Here is an 18,916-nt window from a genome sequence, read left to right as displayed (position 1 = left end):
ATATATATATATGCACACACACACACTATAGAGTACTACTCAGGTATAAAAATAAAAAAGGAAGTACTGTCATTTGCAACAAAATGGTCACAACTGGAAACCATGCTATTTAGCTAAATAAGTCAGTCCCCAAAAGACAGATATCCTATGTTTTCCCTGATCAGAAGTAACAAGTAGAGCACCTGAAATATAACATATTGAAGTGACATAGACATTTTGAGAATCAGTGATGGGTTATAGCCTTTGTCTCTTTTGTTAAGGAACAATATTTTGTCTTGGTTTGTTTTCTCATCATGTTTGTTGAACTCTTTTACTTAAGATAATGTTAACTATGTGATCATTAAGTGTACTTCAAAAATATCATTATAAAAATTAATAGTGGGAATCTGAAAGAAAGGGGGAGGAAGGGTTGTAGCGTGAGTGGGAGGGAGCGTGGGGGGAAAGTGCCACTATGTTCCTATAATGGTATAAAGGAAGTATATGAATCTTGTATAACTTATATAAAGTATGTAATAAAAATAAATAAAACAATGTTTTAAAAGTTTAATAAACAATTATTCTGTGTATTTATTTTGAGAATAAAAGTACATAGTACCATTAAAAACTAGGTTGTTATATTGTGCCTGTGCTGTGCTTATTCTTCTATGTTCTCTTATTCTGAACAGAAAACAAGGCCTGGTTTGTAATTAGGGTGACAAACCACTTAATTTTCCAAGGATTTCTCATATTTTAAAACTTAAAGCCCACTTTTCATTTATAACCACCATCTTCAAGTGACTTTCCAAAATAATGAACACGAAGAGAGAATTATGTGTTTAAATATGTGTTTTCCAGGCCATTGGCCAAATACATGTGAATCTACAAGAAAATTGACATTGTAGATATCAAGGAAATGCATACTATTCAAAAATGAGCATCCCATCTATGTTACTTTGGCAAAACCACAAGAGTCTACAGTGTATTCAGGTGCTATTGACCATGTTGCAAACAAACAAGTTCAGGGTGAGAGAACTGGTGTGTATATTGACCATACAGAGCACTCTATGAGCTGAAACAGCTTCCTCAAACATGTGAGGAAAACAATCAGAGAAAGAAGGAAACCAAAAAGAGAGGTAGGTGGGCTCAACTGAAGCACCAGCGTGCTGCATCTAAAGAAGCTTACTTTGTGAGAACCACTGAAAGGAGCTGGAGCTGCTGAATCCATTCCATGTGAATTCAGGGCATGATGAGAGTAAAAATAATAGAAGACTTCTGGACTGTGAAAAAATAAAACAAAATACCTGTATCACATCCTAGGAAACTTTTTAGTTCCAGACAAATAGGGTTGTTTGGTCACACTATGTGCACCCTCTCTTCTCAGCCTATGTTCCCCCTCTTACCTGCACAAATAGTTTTTATACTTTAGACATCCACTCCTATTGACTTTTCTCTAGCTACTGGTCTTTTCACAGAGCCAACACCTGTCAACTTTGTCTTCTAATAAGCCATATTCATGTGGGCAGTGATTTGCTCTTTATTTCTTCTCACAGAGGACTAAACAGCCCAGCCCAGCCCAGCCTTGAGTGCCTGGTTTTCCCTTGGGGCACAAATGAAACCAAACAGCACCCAAAACAGAATTAACTGAGGACAAGCATAGTACATACTTCTGGTATCATGGCAACCAATGCTGGCTGTTTTGAAGCTCCTTATTAGTGCAAAAATGATTTTGCATACATCTACTTGCGAACAAGGCTAGAAACTCCCAGCTTCTCATAAGCCTGATTTTCTTATAGAATATTTCCCCTGTTTAGAAGCCTTTATGATTCAAAGGGATTTGCAGATAGAACACAAATAATATGAAATTACTTCCAAAGCCTTTCTAAATGGCTGAGAGAGCCCCTTCATCCTGAGCTAAACAATCTTAGATTATTTCTTATTCCTTTTGAGATGGGCCTCGGTATCTTAATTTTTATCCTAGGTTCTTGCCCCCACAGATAAGAAATCAAAATAGAGCCATCAATATATAGTGCTGAAGTGATAGCAAGATTTATTTGACAGACAGAGGAGGAGAACAGATATCTGATGTGGCATAGGCATGCAGTTAGATGGGTCTGCTGAGCTGGAAGTACGTGCAAGCCACCCCTCACTGTATGTAATGCTACCCTCCTATTGTAAACCCAACACCCCCTTTTCTGAGATGCATCACCTTCATCGGGGAACTATGGGGGGAGATGCCATGAAAATATGGATATTGAACTCCATGTGGAGTTGTTATATATTCCCAGGTAGTTTCATGCCTGGAGAGGCACCACCCACAAATTTCATAAAGGAGGCCAGCAACTGGGAGGTGTTTTTCCTCTGCAGACCACAGCTGGAGGTGCTGCTTGGTGCTCGCTATTTCCCTTCCCCCAGCCCTCCTTCTTTCAGGCTGTCTTCTGTCCCACCGCCCACTCGCGATGGGTATTTTCCTGTGTGGTGCGACCCATGATCATGTGTGTTTCTATATTCACTCTCTTGCATTTTGAATATAATTGGTTATCATGTTGCATACCTATTACATGTCTGCACTTACCATGCTTATCTGTGTGCAATACAGGAGCCTGGAGTGAAATTAATATACCTCATCCCATACCCATCATATTGATGAGCCAGCCAGGCATTTGACAAAGCTAGACTATGACCCCCGGAAGCACAGTGGGTGAGTTTCAACTCTGTCTTAGCTACACATGGGGTTTGTGGCTGCTTCCAGAATCTCTCTCTGCCTTTCACTGTCTCTGAGTTATGGAAAGGTCTTTTAACATGAAAACCTGCTTGCCTTTGTTCTTAATGCTAATAGCTGCAGGACAACAGCATCAGTAGGCTGTTAATATTAAGGGAGTTCTACCCCATTGGCCCAACTAACTAAAAAAAGAAGAGAAAAGACCCAAATCAATAAAATCAGAGATGAAAAAGGAAACGTAACAACAGACACCACAGAAATAAAAAGAATCATCAGAAATTACTACAAGGACCTGTATGCCAGCAAACAGGAAAACCTATCAGAAATGGATAGATTCCTGGACACATGCAATCTACCAAAATTGAACCATGAAGACATTGAAAACCTAAATAGACCCATAACTGAAACAGAAATTGAAACAGTAATAAAGGCCCTCCCAACAAAGAAAAGCCCAGGACCAGATGGATTCACTGTTGAATTCTACCAGACATTTAAAGAAGAACTAATCCCATTTCTTCTCAAACTATTCAGAACAATCGAAAAAGAGGGAATCCTCCCAAATTCTTTCTATGAAGCCAGCATCACCTTAATCCCTAAGCCAGAGAAAGATGCAGCACTGAAAGAAAATTACAGACCAATATCCCTGATGAACATAGACGCAAAAATCCTCAATAAAATTCTGGCCAATAGAATACAACAACACATCAGGAAAATCATCCACCCAGACCAAGTGGGATTCATCCCTGGTATGCAGGGATGGTTCAACATTCGCAAATCAATCAATGTGATTCACCACATTAACAGACTGCAGAAGAAAAACCATATGATTATCTCAATTGATGCAGAGAAAGCATTTGATAAAATTCAACACCCTTTCATGATGAAAACTCTAAGCAAATTGGGTATAGAAGGAACATTCCTCAATATAATCAAAGCAATTTATAAAAAACCCACAGCCAACATCCTATTGAATGGGGAAAAGTTGGAAGCATTTCCACTGAAATCTGGCACCAGGCAGGGATGCCCACTCTCACCACTGCTATTTAACATAGTTCTGGAAGTTTTAGCCAGAGCCATCAGACAAGAAAAAGAAATCAAAGGAATACAAATTAAGAAGGAAGAAGTCAAACTATCCCTCTTTGCAGACGACATGATTCTGTACTTAGAGGATCCAAAGAACTCTACTAAGAGACTATTGGAACTCATAGAGGAGTTTGGCAAAGTGGCAGGATATAAAATCAATGCACAAAAATCAACAGCCTTTGTATACACAAGCAATGCCATGACTGAGAAAGAACTGCTAAGATCAATCCCATTCACAATAGCTACAAAAACAATCAAATACCTTGGAATAAACTTAACCAAGGACGTTCAAGATCTCTACGATGAAAATTACAAAACCTTAAAGAAAGAAATAGAAGAGGATACCAAAAAATGGAAAAATCTTCCATGCTCATGGATTGGAAGAATCAACATCATCAAAATGTCCATTCTCCCAAAAGCAATTTATAGATTCAATGCAATCCCAATCAAGATACCAAAGACATTCTTCGCAGATCTAGAAAAAATGATGCTGAAATTCATATGGAGGCACAAGAGACCTCGAATAGCTAAAGCAATCTTGTACAACAAAAACAAAGCCGGAGGCATCACAATACCAGACTTCAGGACATACTACAGGGCAGTTGTAATCAAAACAGCATGGTACTGGTACAGAAACAGATGGATAGACCAATGGAACAGAATTGAAACACCAGAAATCAACCCAAACATCTACAGCCAACTTATATTTGATCAAGGATCTAAAACTAATTCCTGGAGCAAGGACAGTCTATTCAATAAATGGTGCTGGGAAAACTGGATTTCCACGTGCAGAAGCATGAAGCAAGACCCCTACCTTACACCTTACACAAAAATCCACTCAACGTGGATTAAAGACCTAAATCTACGTCCTGACACCATGAAGTTATCAGAGAACATTGGAGAAACCCTTCAAGATATTGGCACAGGCAAAGAATTTCTGGAAAAGACCCAGGAGGCACAGACAGTCAAAGCCAAAATCAACTATTGGGATTGCATCAAATTGAGAAGTTTCTGTACTGCAAAAGAAACAGTCAGGAGAGTGAAGAGACAACCGACAGAATGGGAAAAAATATTTGCAAACTATGCAACAGATAAAGGGTTAATAACCAGAATCTACAAAGAGATCAAGAAACTCCACAAAAACAAAACCAACAACCCACTTAAGAGATGGGCCAAGGACTTCAATAGACATTTTTCAAAAGAGGAAATCCAAATGGCCAACAGGCACATGAAAAAATGTTCAAGGTCACTAGCAATCAGGGAAATGCAAATCAAAACCACAATGAGGTTTCACCTCACCCCGGTTAGAGTGGCTCACATACAGAAATCTACCAACAACAGATGCTGGCGAGGATGTGGGGAAAAAGGGACACTAACCCACTGTTGGTGGGAATGCAAACTGGTCAAGCCACTATGGAAATCAGTCTGGAGATTCCTCAGAAACCTGAATATAACCCTACCGTTCGACCCAGCCATCCCACTCCTTGGAATTTACCCAAAGGAGATTAAATTGATAAACAAAAAAGCGGTCTGCACCCTAATGTTTATTGCAGCCCAATTCACAATAGCCAAGACCTGGAACCAACCTAAATGCCCATCAACGGTAGACTGGATAAAGAAATTATGGGATATGTATTCTTTAGAGTACTATACCGCAGTAAGAAACAACGAAATCCAGTCATTTGCAACAAAATGGAGGAATCTGGAACACATCATGCTGAGTGAAGTAAGCCAGTCCCAAAGGGACAAATACCATATGTTCTCCCTGATCGGTGACAACTGACTGAACACCAAAGGGGAAACCTCCTGAAGTGAAGTGGACACTATGGGAAATGGTGACTTGATCAGCATAGCCCTGACTGCTGATGGACAACTTAATACATTATCCCTCATAGTATTTTTTTTTTGTCTGTTCTACTTGATATGACTGGTTTAATTCTGTAATTATCACACAGTTATTCTTGAGTGTTGAAAATTAACTGAAGTGTGATCCCTGTTGAACGTAAGAGTGGGAATAAGAGAGGGAAGAGATGTGTAATTTGGGGCATGCTCGGGCCGACTTGCCCCAATTGGTAGAGTTGGAAACATACCAGGGGATTCCAATTCAATCCCATCAAGGTGCCATGTGCCAATGCCATCTCGCTATTCCAGGTGATCAATTTCAGTTCACAATTGATCATAATGAAAGGACTGAGAGTCAAGGGGAGCACATGGGCAAGTCTAGTATCTGCTGACACCAACCGATAGAATGGATAAAGGGGAGAGTGGTCCAGCATGGGAAGTGAGATGCTCAGCAGACTCATAGAATGGCGGATGTCCTAAATAGCACTCTGGCCTCAGAATCAGCCCTGAAGGCACTCGGATCTGGCTGAAAAGCCCATGAGAGTATTTCAGGCATGGAAAGCCAAGACACTCTGGCAAAAAGATCTCTGTGAGTGAGATCCCAGTGGAAAGAACAGGTCTTCAAAGAGGGAGGTGCCTTTCTCTGAAGGGAGGAGAGAACCTCCACTTTGACTATGACCGTGTCTAAACAAGATAAGAGTCGGAGAACTCAGGGGGCTTCCATAGCCTTGGAAACTCATAACTGGTGCATAGGGAGATTACTGATGCCATAAACAGGAGTGTCAATTTGTGAAGTCAACGGCAGGAGTCACTGTGCACTTACTCCTCATGTAGGATCTCTGTCCTTAACGTGCTGTACACTGAGGCTTAATGCTATAACGAGTACTCAAACAGTATATTTCACTTTGTGTTTCTATGGGGGTGCAAACGATTGAAATCTTTACTTAATGTACACTAAACTGATCTTCTGTAAAGAAAAAAAAAATTATCAATTCCCAACTTGACTCTCACTGGGATTAAACATGACAATAGGTCTGAAAAAAAAAAATATTAAGGGAGTTCTGACAGAAAAGCAGGAAGAGAACAGGCCAGCTCTTGGCCATCTGCTGATAATTCATGAGTGGCTACAATTTGGTCGCGATGTGTTCCTGGAGTTAATCTGCATTGTGAAACAGGTCAGTTTCTAGCACTGAGCTCTTGCAGAAGGATTCTATATAGCTGATCAATTTTGTTTTAGGTTCTGACTCAAATCAGACTTGTGACTTCCAATTGACCCTTTTGTCTACTGGGAGGGAAGAAGTGGTCAAATTGCTTTTGTTGCTTAGTTACCACCAGGAGGCAGAATCTCCAACTAGGTGGAGGTCTGACATCTGCCTGTGGAAATTAAGACTTTCACTTTGCCAGAAGATATACGTGTACCCAGCCCCATTATGGAGCCCTCCATTCCCAGTCATGCACTACCTGCCATGCTAGTTGTGCTGTAGCTTTTCAGCTCAATGCAGGCACCAATCTTGAGCATAGTCTCCAGGCATGGGGTTCAATGCCTCCTAGGGTCAAACGTCCTAGGTGCAATAGCGAAAGCACCCAAAAATATTCATGGCACTGGAGTTCAGGGTTCAAACCAAGCTCTAAAAGCTGTCTTCAGCTTCAAACACACTTTTGAAGGCTGTTGTCACCCTGTGGCATAGACTCCAGGTGTGAGGTTCAATGTTCCTTCGAGGTTGAAAGCCCCAGCAGAGCTGAGCCACCTCACAAAAATATTTGGTACACTCTGGAATAGCTCTGAGTAGAGTATCTCATGCACAAATCAAGCTTCCACTGATGTACTAGAACCTTAGTGATGGCAGGACTCTAGATATCTTAGATGCAATTATTTATATAATTATGTTATGATTATTATATTATTTATAACATGTATAAAATTTGGGGCATTGTGTAATGGTAACAGCACAGATCTAAATCAACCTGAAGAGAGCCCCAAAGTAGGCTGAAACAGTGAGCCCCACTTTGTGGCCCATAAAGATCTTGGAATGACAAATTTCATCTCATTCAAGGGATTCAAGTCACATATCGAAGAATAACCGGGCTGTTGGAAAGCCAGTCGTACTTATGTCTTCCCAGGTTGTAGAGAGAATTTTCAGCCATGGGTGACTCTGTATTCACCCTTATGGACTCACTTCCAAGGATATAGTTTAAAAAACTTGCCATAGTATCTTAAATTCCCATAAGCCTGATGGTAAAAATAGTATCTCAGTTACTTAATGGTGCATACAGGGCTAAAGAGGAAAGGGTACTCCTGCACATGAAGCAGTACAGACAACAGGCTCATATAATGTCAATGGCTGCAACTGGCACCCAGCGACCTCAGAATCAATGCAGGTGGCACTATGGTCTGTCCAAAAAGCCAACAAGAGAGTGCTTCAGGTGTGGAAAGCTGAGACAATGGCATAGGAGGTGTCCCGCCATGAAGGACCTCCCATGGTCTACACCCCCAATGCAAGACAAGTAGTCTTTAAAAGATGGAATGTCCCCTCCTCCAACTTGTACTTTGTTCCTGGCCTTGTCTGAAATCTCCTGGGGCTTGAGAATTCAGGAGGCTTCCACATCTTAGACAACACTTATCAAGAGCCCTGGATGATTACTGACATCATAGGTGAGAGTATTAATTTGCTTAATTGACAGCAGGAGTCAGTGTGTGCTAACATCCCACACAGGACCCCTATTTTCAAAAAGCTATAGAATTATGGAAATTGATGGTAAATCTCACTCCCAAAGATTTACTTTGCCTTTAGTTTGTCAAATAAAGGATATTCTTATCTCATACTACTTTTTGGTGATGGTTAAATGACTAACTCCTTTACTTGACAGAGATTTGCTCTCATCCCTGGGCTCTTCTCTCAGGTTAATTACTCATAAGCGTAAGTCACTTACAATCATGTCAGGGAACACGGAGGCAGCCCACAGCTGGATGATCTTCCTACTGAAATAAAAGAGTAGATCTTAAGCCTGGGATCAGGGAATATCTGGATGAGCCACGCATGTTGAGCCTATCAGAGTCCTCTTACAAGATAAGACTACATTTCCTCATCAGCATCAGTAGCAGGTGCATTCTAGTAGGCTTGACCTACAAGATGAATCTCTAAAAATTCCAGGTACCCAGTATTTTACTGATGACAGTAGTTTTATGAATGAAGAAGTTAGGTAGGTAATGCAGCCTTACAACTAGGAGAAGGTTAGAGTCAATATTCACATAGACTCCAAATGGGCTTTCCTTGCATAACATGCACATACAGCAAAGAGTCTTAGAGAGAAAGAGTCCTATTGACTGCAAAGAATCAGCCCATCAAATACGAGAATGAGATAGGAACTTTCCTTCAAGCAGCGCTGGAGACTCTAGAAGTGGCTGCCAAACACCACAAGGGACACCAGAAGGAAGGTAACAATCAGCCAAGGAAATGCACTAGGAGATAAGGAGAAAAAGCAGCTGCTGCACAGGAGATTTTAATAACAGCTCAATACCTTAATTTAGCAAGGGGTTACTAAAACTCCTCAAGACACTGAGTCAGATAGAACGGGCTCTGCAATGAGGTTACACTAAAGGTGCCAATGAGTGGTGGACTTTAAATCATAAGACCATGCTTCCCGTGTCCTCTCAGTGGGAAACTATGAAGGAAATGCAGGAATCTTCCCATTTAGGAAGAGGAATTTTAATACAATAGTTTCTTGATTATTTGGAAGGAAAGGATTATATACTGTCATAAGGAAGTATCTCAGTGCTAACACTTTTGTTTAGAAAACAACCCTACCTGGTCACATCAGGTTATGGCCTAATTCACTCCTGTACAAAGGAGAGGAACATATCCAGGTGAAGACTGGCTAATATACTACACTAACATGCCCTCAACAAATAATTGCAAGTATCTACAAGTTTTTTTTAAAACTTTCACATGATGGATAGGAGCTTTTCCTACCCACACTGAAAAGCTATGAGAGGTGTTTAAAGATCTGTTCAGGGAAACAATCCCTTGCTTAGACCTTCCAAAGTCACTCCAAAGTGACAAAGGACCCTCTAGTGTTTCTAAGTAACCAAGGAGATAACCATTGCTCTTGGGATCTCTTATTACCTCCATGCCTATTGGAGGTAATAACGTGTGATCATCAATCATCAAATAAATTGAAAAAATCTAATCATAATCTTAAAAGAATTCTGGCTAAATTTTGCCAGGAGACCTCAGAATCATGGCCTAAATTACTGCCGATTGCCCTTCTCAGGATGAGAATGGCCCCTAAGCCTGCTTTAAAACTTAGTTTATTTAAAATGCTATAAGGAAGAACATTCCTCATTTGATTCAGAAACTCAAAATCAGAAAAAGCATATTATCAATCTAGGTCAGCCTCAAAAGGTTCTGATGGTGTATAGTAACAAAATTTTCCGAATGCCAGGTCCCAAAAGTCACAAACAGCCTATCTCCCAAGGAGACCTGTTTTTAGTAAAGACTTTGAGAGAGGGCTCTCCTTCTGTCCAATTATCATCTAAATGGAAAAGGCCCTACCAGTTGCTACTTAACACTCCTACTGTAGTTAAATTAAAGGGCATTCCAAGTTTGATACATTTGTCAAGGATTAAAATTTTACCTCTTGAGGCTTTACAGGTACACACAGAAGATAAATCTGCCTACTCTGTGAACCAGCTGAAGACCTCAAATATCTCTCAAAAAGCTAAAAGATAAATAAACATGTTTTACCTACCGATTTTCCTGGTTCTCTCAGGAAGCTGCTAGTGGAAGGAAGGCTCCCTAGTGAGTTTTTCTATTGAAACAGTAGGAGATTCTGCTATCTCATGAAGCATTTTTTATTTTTTTGAGAAAAACTGTCTATTGCCTGGGGCAATCTAGCCCACATTTCAGGCCAGCTTTTACAGCAAGTACTTAAGTCTATGGATGCTCTAGCTGAGGTAGTTGGACAACCAACTAGCTTTTATATACTAACATAACAAGAAGGAGTATGTACAGTTATTAATGGAATCTGTCACATTTACTCTAATAGCAGTATATACACATTAAAAATATTGAGCCAGTGCCGTGGCTCAACAGGCTAATCCTCTGCCTTGCGGCGCCGGCACACCGGGTTCTAGTCCCGGTCAGGGTGCTGGATTCTGTCCCGGTTGCCCCTCTTCCAGGCCAGCTCTCTGCTGTGGCCCGGGAGTGCAGTGGAGGATGGCCCAAGTCCTTGGGCTCTGCACCCCATGGGAGACCAGGAGAAGCACCTGGCTCCTGCCTTCGGATCAGCGCGGCGCGCTGGCCACGGCAGCCATTGGAGGGTGAACCAACAGCAAAGAGGAAGACCTTTCTCTCTGTCTCTCTCTCTATCACTGTCCACTCTGCCTGTCAAAAAAAAAAATTATACCCAGGCTAGATGTTTTATATTCTGAGTAGAGAGAGTCTATTACCTCACACTATTTTGGAAACAATAGAATATATTTTTTTCTCTCCTAAGAGGAATCCCTCATGTCATTTATCTTTTTCCAATTATGCTTATCCTGACTGATAAATTTATGTTTTGGAGTTCTACAGCTTCTTAAGTAATGATGAGCATGTGGGGGTCACAACCATTGGCAGTAACAGGTGAAAATCCTCCAACCCATGAGACAGATCCATTTTAGTACCCAGGATAGGCAGGAGTCATAATCCTGATCAGCAGGAAGTAGATACAAAAGATAAAACAGCATCTCTCAGCACCACCTTAGGATTAAGGGTCAGAAATCTCAGAGTGAGGAATGATGTGCAACAGGCAGGCAGTTTGATATGTCTGCTGAGCTGGAAGTACGTACAAGCCACTCTCTCCCTATGTAATTCTATCCTCTACTTGTCAATCAAAACTCCCCATTTCCTAGGTTGCACTGGGAACTAAGAGGGGATGCAATAAAAATATGGATACTGAGGTCCATGTGGAATTTGTAGAGGTTCCATTTAATTCCAAGGTGGCTTCATGCATGGAGAAGCATCAACCTCATAAAAGAGGATGGCAACTTGGGGGCACTGCTCTGTTGCAGACCACAGCTGGAGGTGTTACTCTCGTGTGCTATCTCCCCTACCCCACTCCTCCTCCTTTCAGGCAATCTTCTGGCCCACTACACAGTCATGATGGTGATTGCTCTGTGTGGGGCAACCCATATTCATGGGTGTCTGTGTCTTCACTATCTCACCTTTTCAATAAAATTTGGTATCACTTAGCATGCTTCTCTGGGTGCAAGACAAGAGCCTGCAGCAAAATTAATATATCCCATACCCATATCACATCCATGCATGAATGTGAGCCACCCTGTACTGAGAGATCCCCATCATGAATGAACCAGAGAGCTGCTTGTCAGTAGGGAAAGATGATGGAGATGGAGATGGAGATGATGGAGATGGAGATGGAGATGGAGATGGAGATGGAGATGGAGATGGAGATGGAGATGATGGAGATGATGGAGATGATGGAGATGATGGAGATGATGGAGATGATGGAGATGGAGATGGAGATGATGGAGATGATGGAGATGGAGGAGATGGAGATGATGGAGATGATGGAGATGGAGATGGAGATGATGGAGATGATGGAGATGATGGAGATGGAGGACATGATGAGATAGAAACCAAGAATTCCCAAGCACGGGGCAAAAGAGGAACCCCCTACCTATTATCAATTTTTATGAGGTAGTGGGTGGTGCCTTAGCTGAATAAACAAGCAGGGTGGAATCTTAGCATGTGTGAAGCTTCTTGGGATTTCTATGACATCTCCACATGGAAATCTCATTGATTTAGCTTCCACATGGAAATCTCATTAATCTAAAAATAAAAACACATTATCATTTCTTAACCTCTGCTCATCTTGTTGCCAGCATTAAAATACCCTCTTTGTTTTTTGCTGATACCTGCACTTCAGCTGAGGTCATTAGCTTCTCCAGTAGATAATACTTTGGTAGCTGATAATGTCTTGAGGGGTTTTGCTTAGATTCCATGTCTGGGCAGGGGAATTCAAAGTCCAAAGCAGAAAGTAACCATCCTCGTAAGTAGACTCCAAGCACTGAATTCCAGTCAGCATCATAAACATTTCCTAAGGAATATGGCATTGCCGACCAACCTGGGAACTAAGACATGAGCAACCATGTAACTGAGCCAGATAGCCACTGGAGCTCCAACCAACACATAATTGCCTGACAAAAGACCAACATGCAACTGCTCTGTCCTTTGTGCCCATTATTCCTAAATTCCCCTTCCTTGTGGTCTCCTTAAAACACCCCAAATGCCCTCATTTAGCAGAGTGATAGTTTTTGAGACTTGGAGGACTGCTACCCTCTCACCTGTTGACATTGAACTTTCTCTTCCTTTACCCTGAACACTGTGCTTTGCGTTTCATTTGGCACTGGGAACAAGGACCGAGCTCTCAGTTATGGTGTTATGATCATCATTGCTACTGCTATCACGAAGATTCTCTCAATCAATATATTTCCACTGTTATGTCAATATCATTAGTGAGTTAGATGAATCAGAATAAACCTGACACTACATTGAGTACTTGGCAATAATTATCTCTCTGAATATCACAGTCCAATAAATGACTATTTTTATGTTTAATTGAGGCATAATATCTTAAATAACTGTACATATTTACAAAAAAATAAGCAGTGAGTATTGTGTAAGCCTGGGTCTTTTTGGCTTTAAAACTCACATGCCTAAAAAACTTTCCAATTCTGTTCTTACCAGGGAAATCTTCTTTCATAATTTCAACTTTCATTTAAATCCTTTCTGAATGGCCCTTATTAGCTATATCATTCATATGAGGCCACTTCAAGTTTTTTTGTGTGTGTGAAAAATGGAAATAAAAGGTACTGTGCATTTTCCACAAACTTTATGAAGTACTCTCCCATACATAGTAAAGATGTCACTGGTTAAAATTATCCCTGGGCTTCTCAAAATTGAACAGCCAATTCACCAGAGGGAATAGGTTTATATAAGGGGCCACTTGGGGGAGGGGTGGAACCTTCAGTCCCCAAAGTGCTCTTCCCAATTTGCAGGTTAGCACAATGACTTTTTTTTAAAGATATTATTTATTTATTTGACAGGTAGAATTACAGACAGTGAGAAAGAGAGACAGAGACAGAGAAAAAGGTCTTTCTTTCATTGGTTCACTCCCCAGATGGCTGCAACGGCTGGAGCTGTGCGGATCCAAAGCCAGGAGCCAGGTGCCTCTTCCCAGTCTTCCCATTTGGGTGCAGAGGCCCAAGCACTTGAACCATTTTCTACTGCTTTCCCAGGCCATAGCAGAGAGCTGAATTGGAAGAGGGGCAGTTGGGACTAGAATGGGCACCCAGATGGGATGCCAGCGCAGCAGGTGGAGGATTAAGGAATCACACCAAGGAGCCCAGGAGCCCAGCTGGTCCCAGCACCACGACTTTTAAAGAAAAACAAAGGGGAGTTGGGGAAGGTTGCCAAACAGGTTTCTAGGATTAGCACTTAAATGGAGACTTCTTTGGTATGAAACTTGGCTGGACACGGTTGGTGATCATAAAATTATCTTCCTTATCTGGGGTCTGCTGGTCTAGCCACTCTTCTGCATCAGATCCTGGAATTCTTAGGCCCAGATCCTGATAAACATTCTGATCTGCCACAAGATTAGCAGCTTTCTCCTGTTCATTAGAATGTGAAAAGTAACTTTAGGCGGGATTTCCGGCAAGATGGCGGAATAGGAAGGGAGCACACTGATAGTCTGGGGAGAGATAGTTTAATAAAAGTGGAGATACTGCAGGTTCAAGGAAGAGTAGGGGAGGAAACAGCAGAAGAAACTCTTCCGGAACGCGTGACTCACAGCGGACCTGCGTGGAGAGCGTGGGAGCCCACAGTTCGGGACATCAGCGGCAGACTCAACACACCAGCGCTGGAACGCGAGGTGAGCCGAACCTCAATAGCCCGAGACACCGGCAGGCAAGCGGAGAGAGGAGACTAGAGGGAACGACCCCCGGTGGGGGGAGGTTCACAAGGCTAACTGGAAGAGAGAGAGAGAGAGAAAAAAAAAAAAAAAACGGTGACTAATATGGACACGGGTTTCTCTCTCTCCGCTCACCTCTCAAGGGCGAGCAAGACAAAGAGCAGGCGCCATCTTGGACATACGTCATAAGCAGAGCGACCTCAGGTCTGCACTGGCCCTGAGCCTAGCAGAAAAACCTGACTCTGGGCGGGGCAAATTAACAGGAGATTAGGACCTAGTAAATTTGTGGTGCTACTGAACTGAGACTGTGAAAAAAGAGACGGTGGGGGAGAGAACTCACGGAATTCACGTGAGCACTCTCCAGAGACGCTACAATTCTGTAACTTTGGCAACCCAGTGGGAGGCTGAAGGAGAATTTGAGCCCACTCTGAGGGCCGAACAGATTCCCTGTGGGGATCTTGGGAAAGAGCTTCCGATCTCTGGCTCCTGTGGGTATATCATTTGCCTGCTAACTACCTCCAACTTCGTTCAGCTGTGCAGAATTACTTCCCTTTTGAATCAAAAAAAAAAAAAAAAGAAAGAGAGAGAGAGAGATTTACCACGCCTAACCTGGGAGTATCACCTTTGGCACACCAAACAGAGCTCTCAGGCCACACCCATCTCCAGCCCTAAGGCTCCATCAAAAACAGATAGTCCACTTAATCTAGAGTCATAGTATAACAAGAAAAAGCACCACAGTGAAGAAACCAAATATCTCCAATATGCCAAATAACAAACGCAAAAACCGAGGTAATAAAAACAAGGAAGTCACCATGACGCCCTCAAATGAAAAAGACACCCCAATTCAAGATTATGAAGATGATGACATAGAAGAAATGCAAGAAGCAGATCTCAAAAAATTGATAAGAACATTAAGAAGTTCTCAAAAACAAATTCTTGAACTACACAAATCCTTAATGGACAAGATAGAAAATCTCTCTCGTGAAAATGAAATATTAAGGAGGAATCAAAATGAAACGAAACAACTAGTACAACAGGAAACTGTGATAGTGACTGAAGTGAAGAATTCAATAGATCAAATGAAAAACACAATAGAGAGCCTTACAAACAGAATGGGTGAAGCAGAAGAGAGAATATCGGACTTAGAAGACAGAGAACAGGAAAGGATACAGTCAGACCAAAGAAAAGAAGAGGAAATTAGGAATCTAAAACATATTGTCGGGAATCTTCAGGATACTATTAAAAAACCCAACATTCGGGTTCTAGGAGTTCCTGAAGGCATGGAGAGGGAGAAAGGATTACAAGGCCTTTTTAGTGAGATATTAGCAGAAAATTTCCCAGGTTTGGAGAAGGACAGAGAAATCCTAGTACAGGAAGCTCACAGAACCCCTAATAAACACGACCAAAAGAGATCCTCACCACGACACGTTGTAATTAAACTCTCCACAGTGAAACATAAAGAAAAGATCCTAAAATGTGCAAGAGAGAAACGTCAGATTACTCTCAGAGGATCTCCAATCAGACTCACAGCTGACTTCTCATCAGAAACTCTAAAAGCTAGGAGGGAATGGCGAGATATAGCCCAGGTACTAAGAGAGAAAAACTGCCAGCCCAGAATATTATATCCTGCAAAGCTATCATTTGTGAATGAAGGTGAAATAAAGACTTTTCATTGCAAACAGAAATTGAAAGAATTTGTTGCCACTCGTCCAGCCCTGCAAAAGATGCTTAAAGATGTGTTACACACAGAAACACAGAAGCACGGTCATCAATATGAAAGAAGGTAAAGGAAGGAAACCAAGGAAGGAAACCTCACAGCAAAAGATCACAGGGAATTCAAAGCATATATTAGAACTTATCTTTGGCAAATGGCAGGGCAAAGTTACCACTTATCATTAGTCACTTTGAACGTGAATGGCCTGAACTGTCCAGTTAAAAGACACCGATTGGCTGATTGGGTTAAGGAACAAAACCCATCTATTTGCTGCTTACAAGAAACACATCTTTCCAACAAAGATCCATACAGACTGAAAGTGAAAGGCTGGAAAAAGATATACCATGCCAACAGAAATGAAAAAAGAGCGGGCGTAGCCATCTTAATATCGGACAACATAAACTTTACCACAAAAACTGTTAAGAGAGACAAAGAGGGACACTATATCATGATTAAGGGATCAATTCAACAGGAAGATATAACAATTATCAATGTATATGCACCTAACTACAGGGCACCAGTTTATCTAAAAGATTTATTAACGGACTTAAAGGGAGACTTAGACCCCAGTACAGTAGTACTGGGGGACTTCAATACTCCACTCTCAGAAATAGACAGATCATCCGGTCAGAAGATCAACAAGGATACAATAGATTTAAATGACACTATAGCCCAAATGGATCTAACAGATATATACAGAACTTTCAATCCTACAGCTAAAGATTTTACATTCTTCTCAGCAGTACATGGAAGCTTCTCTAGGATTGACCACATACTAGGCCATAAAGCAAGTCTCAGCAAATTCAAAAGAATTAGAATCATACCATGCAGCTTCTCAGACCATAAAGGAATGAAGTTGGAAATTAGCAACTCAGGAGTCCCTAGAGCATACGCAAACACATGGAGATTGAACAACATGCTCCTGAATGAACAATGGGTCATAGAAGAAATCAAAAGAGAAATCAAAAACTTTCTGGAAGTAAATGAGGATAACAGCACAACATACCAAAACTTATGGGACGCAGCAAAAGCAGTGTTAAGAGGAAAGTTTATATCAATAGGTGCCTACATCAAGAAATTGGAAAGACACCAAATAGATGAGCTTTCAATTCACCTAAAGGATCTAGAAAACCTACAGCAAATCAGACCCAAATCTAGTAGGAGAAGAGAAATAATTAAAATCAGAGAAGAAATCAACAGGATTGAATCAAGAAAAACATTACAAAAAATCAGCCAAACGAAGAGCTGGTTTTTTGAAAAAATAAACAAAATTGACACCCCATTGGCCCAACTAACTAAAAAAAGAAGAGAAAAGACCCAAATCAATAAAATCAGAGATGAAAAAGGAAACGTAACAACAGACACCACAGAAATAAAAAGAATCATCAGAAATTTCTACAAGGACTTGTATGCCAGCAAACAGGGAAACCTATCAGAAATGGATAGATTCCTGGACACATGCAACCTACCTAAATTGAACCAGGAAGACATCGAAAACCTAAACAGACCCATAACTGAGACAGAAATTGAAACAGTAATAAAGGCCCTCCCAACAAAGAAAAGCCCAGGACCAGATGGATTCACTGCTGAATTCTACCAGACGTTTAAAGAAGAACTAACTCCAATTCTTCTCAAACTATTCAGAACAATCGAAGAAGAGGGAGTCCTCCCAAATTCTTTCTATGAAGCCAGCATCACCTTAATTCCTAAGCCAGAGAAAGATGCAGCACTGAAAGAGAATTACAGACCAATATCCCTGATGAACATAGATGCAAAAATCCTCAATAAAATTCTCGCCAATAGAATGCAACAACACATCAAAAAGATCATCCACCCAGACCAAGTGGGATTTATCCCTGGTATGCAGGGATGGTTTAATGTGCGCAAGACAATCAATGTGATACACCACATTAACAGACTGCAGAAGAAAAACCATATGATTATCTCAATAGATGCCGAGAAAGCATTTGATAAAATACAACACCCGTTCATGATGAAAACTCTAAGCAAACTGGGTTTGGAAGGAACATTCCTCAATACAATCAAAGCAATCTATGAAAAACCCACAGCCAACATCCTATTGAATGGGGAAAAGTTGGAAGCATTTCCACTGAGATCTGGAACCAGACAGGGATGCCCACTCTCACCACTGCTATTCAATATAGTTCTGGAGGTTCTAGCCAGAGCTATTAGGCAAGAAAAAGAAATTAAAGGGATACAAATTGGGAAGGAAGAACTCAAACTATCCCTCTTTGCAGATGACATGATTCTGTATTTAGGGGACCCAAAGAACTCTACTAAGAGACTATTGGAACTCATAGAAGAGTTTGGCAAAGTAGCAGGGTATAAAATCAGTGCACAAAAATCAACAGCCTTTGTATACACAGACAATGCCATGGCTGAGGAAGAACTTCTAAGATCAATCCCATTCACAATAGCTACAAAAACAATCAAATACCTTGGAATAAACTTAACCAAAGACGTTAAAGATCTCTACGATGAAAATTACAAAACCTTAAAGAAAGAAATAGAAGAGGATACCAAAAAATGGAAAAATCTTCCATGCTCATGGATTGGAAGAATCAATATCATCAAAATGTCCATTCTCC

General features: G+C 41.1%; 1 pseudogene; it reads left to right on the top strand.

The window, feature by feature from the left end:
• LOC127490925 (large ribosomal subunit protein eL43-like) overlaps window positions 1-18,916 on the top strand; it is a 92,574-nt pseudogene that overhangs the window by 45,460 nt on the left and 28,198 nt on the right.

This window comes from Oryctolagus cuniculus, chromosome 11 (genome assembly GCF_964237555.1).
Source record: "Oryctolagus cuniculus chromosome 11, mOryCun1.1, whole genome shotgun sequence".
Taxonomy (NCBI): domain Eukaryota; kingdom Metazoa; phylum Chordata; class Mammalia; order Lagomorpha; family Leporidae; genus Oryctolagus; species Oryctolagus cuniculus.
The sequence above is the reverse complement of the archived record's forward strand: the minus strand, read 5'-3'. Positions and strand labels throughout refer to the sequence as shown.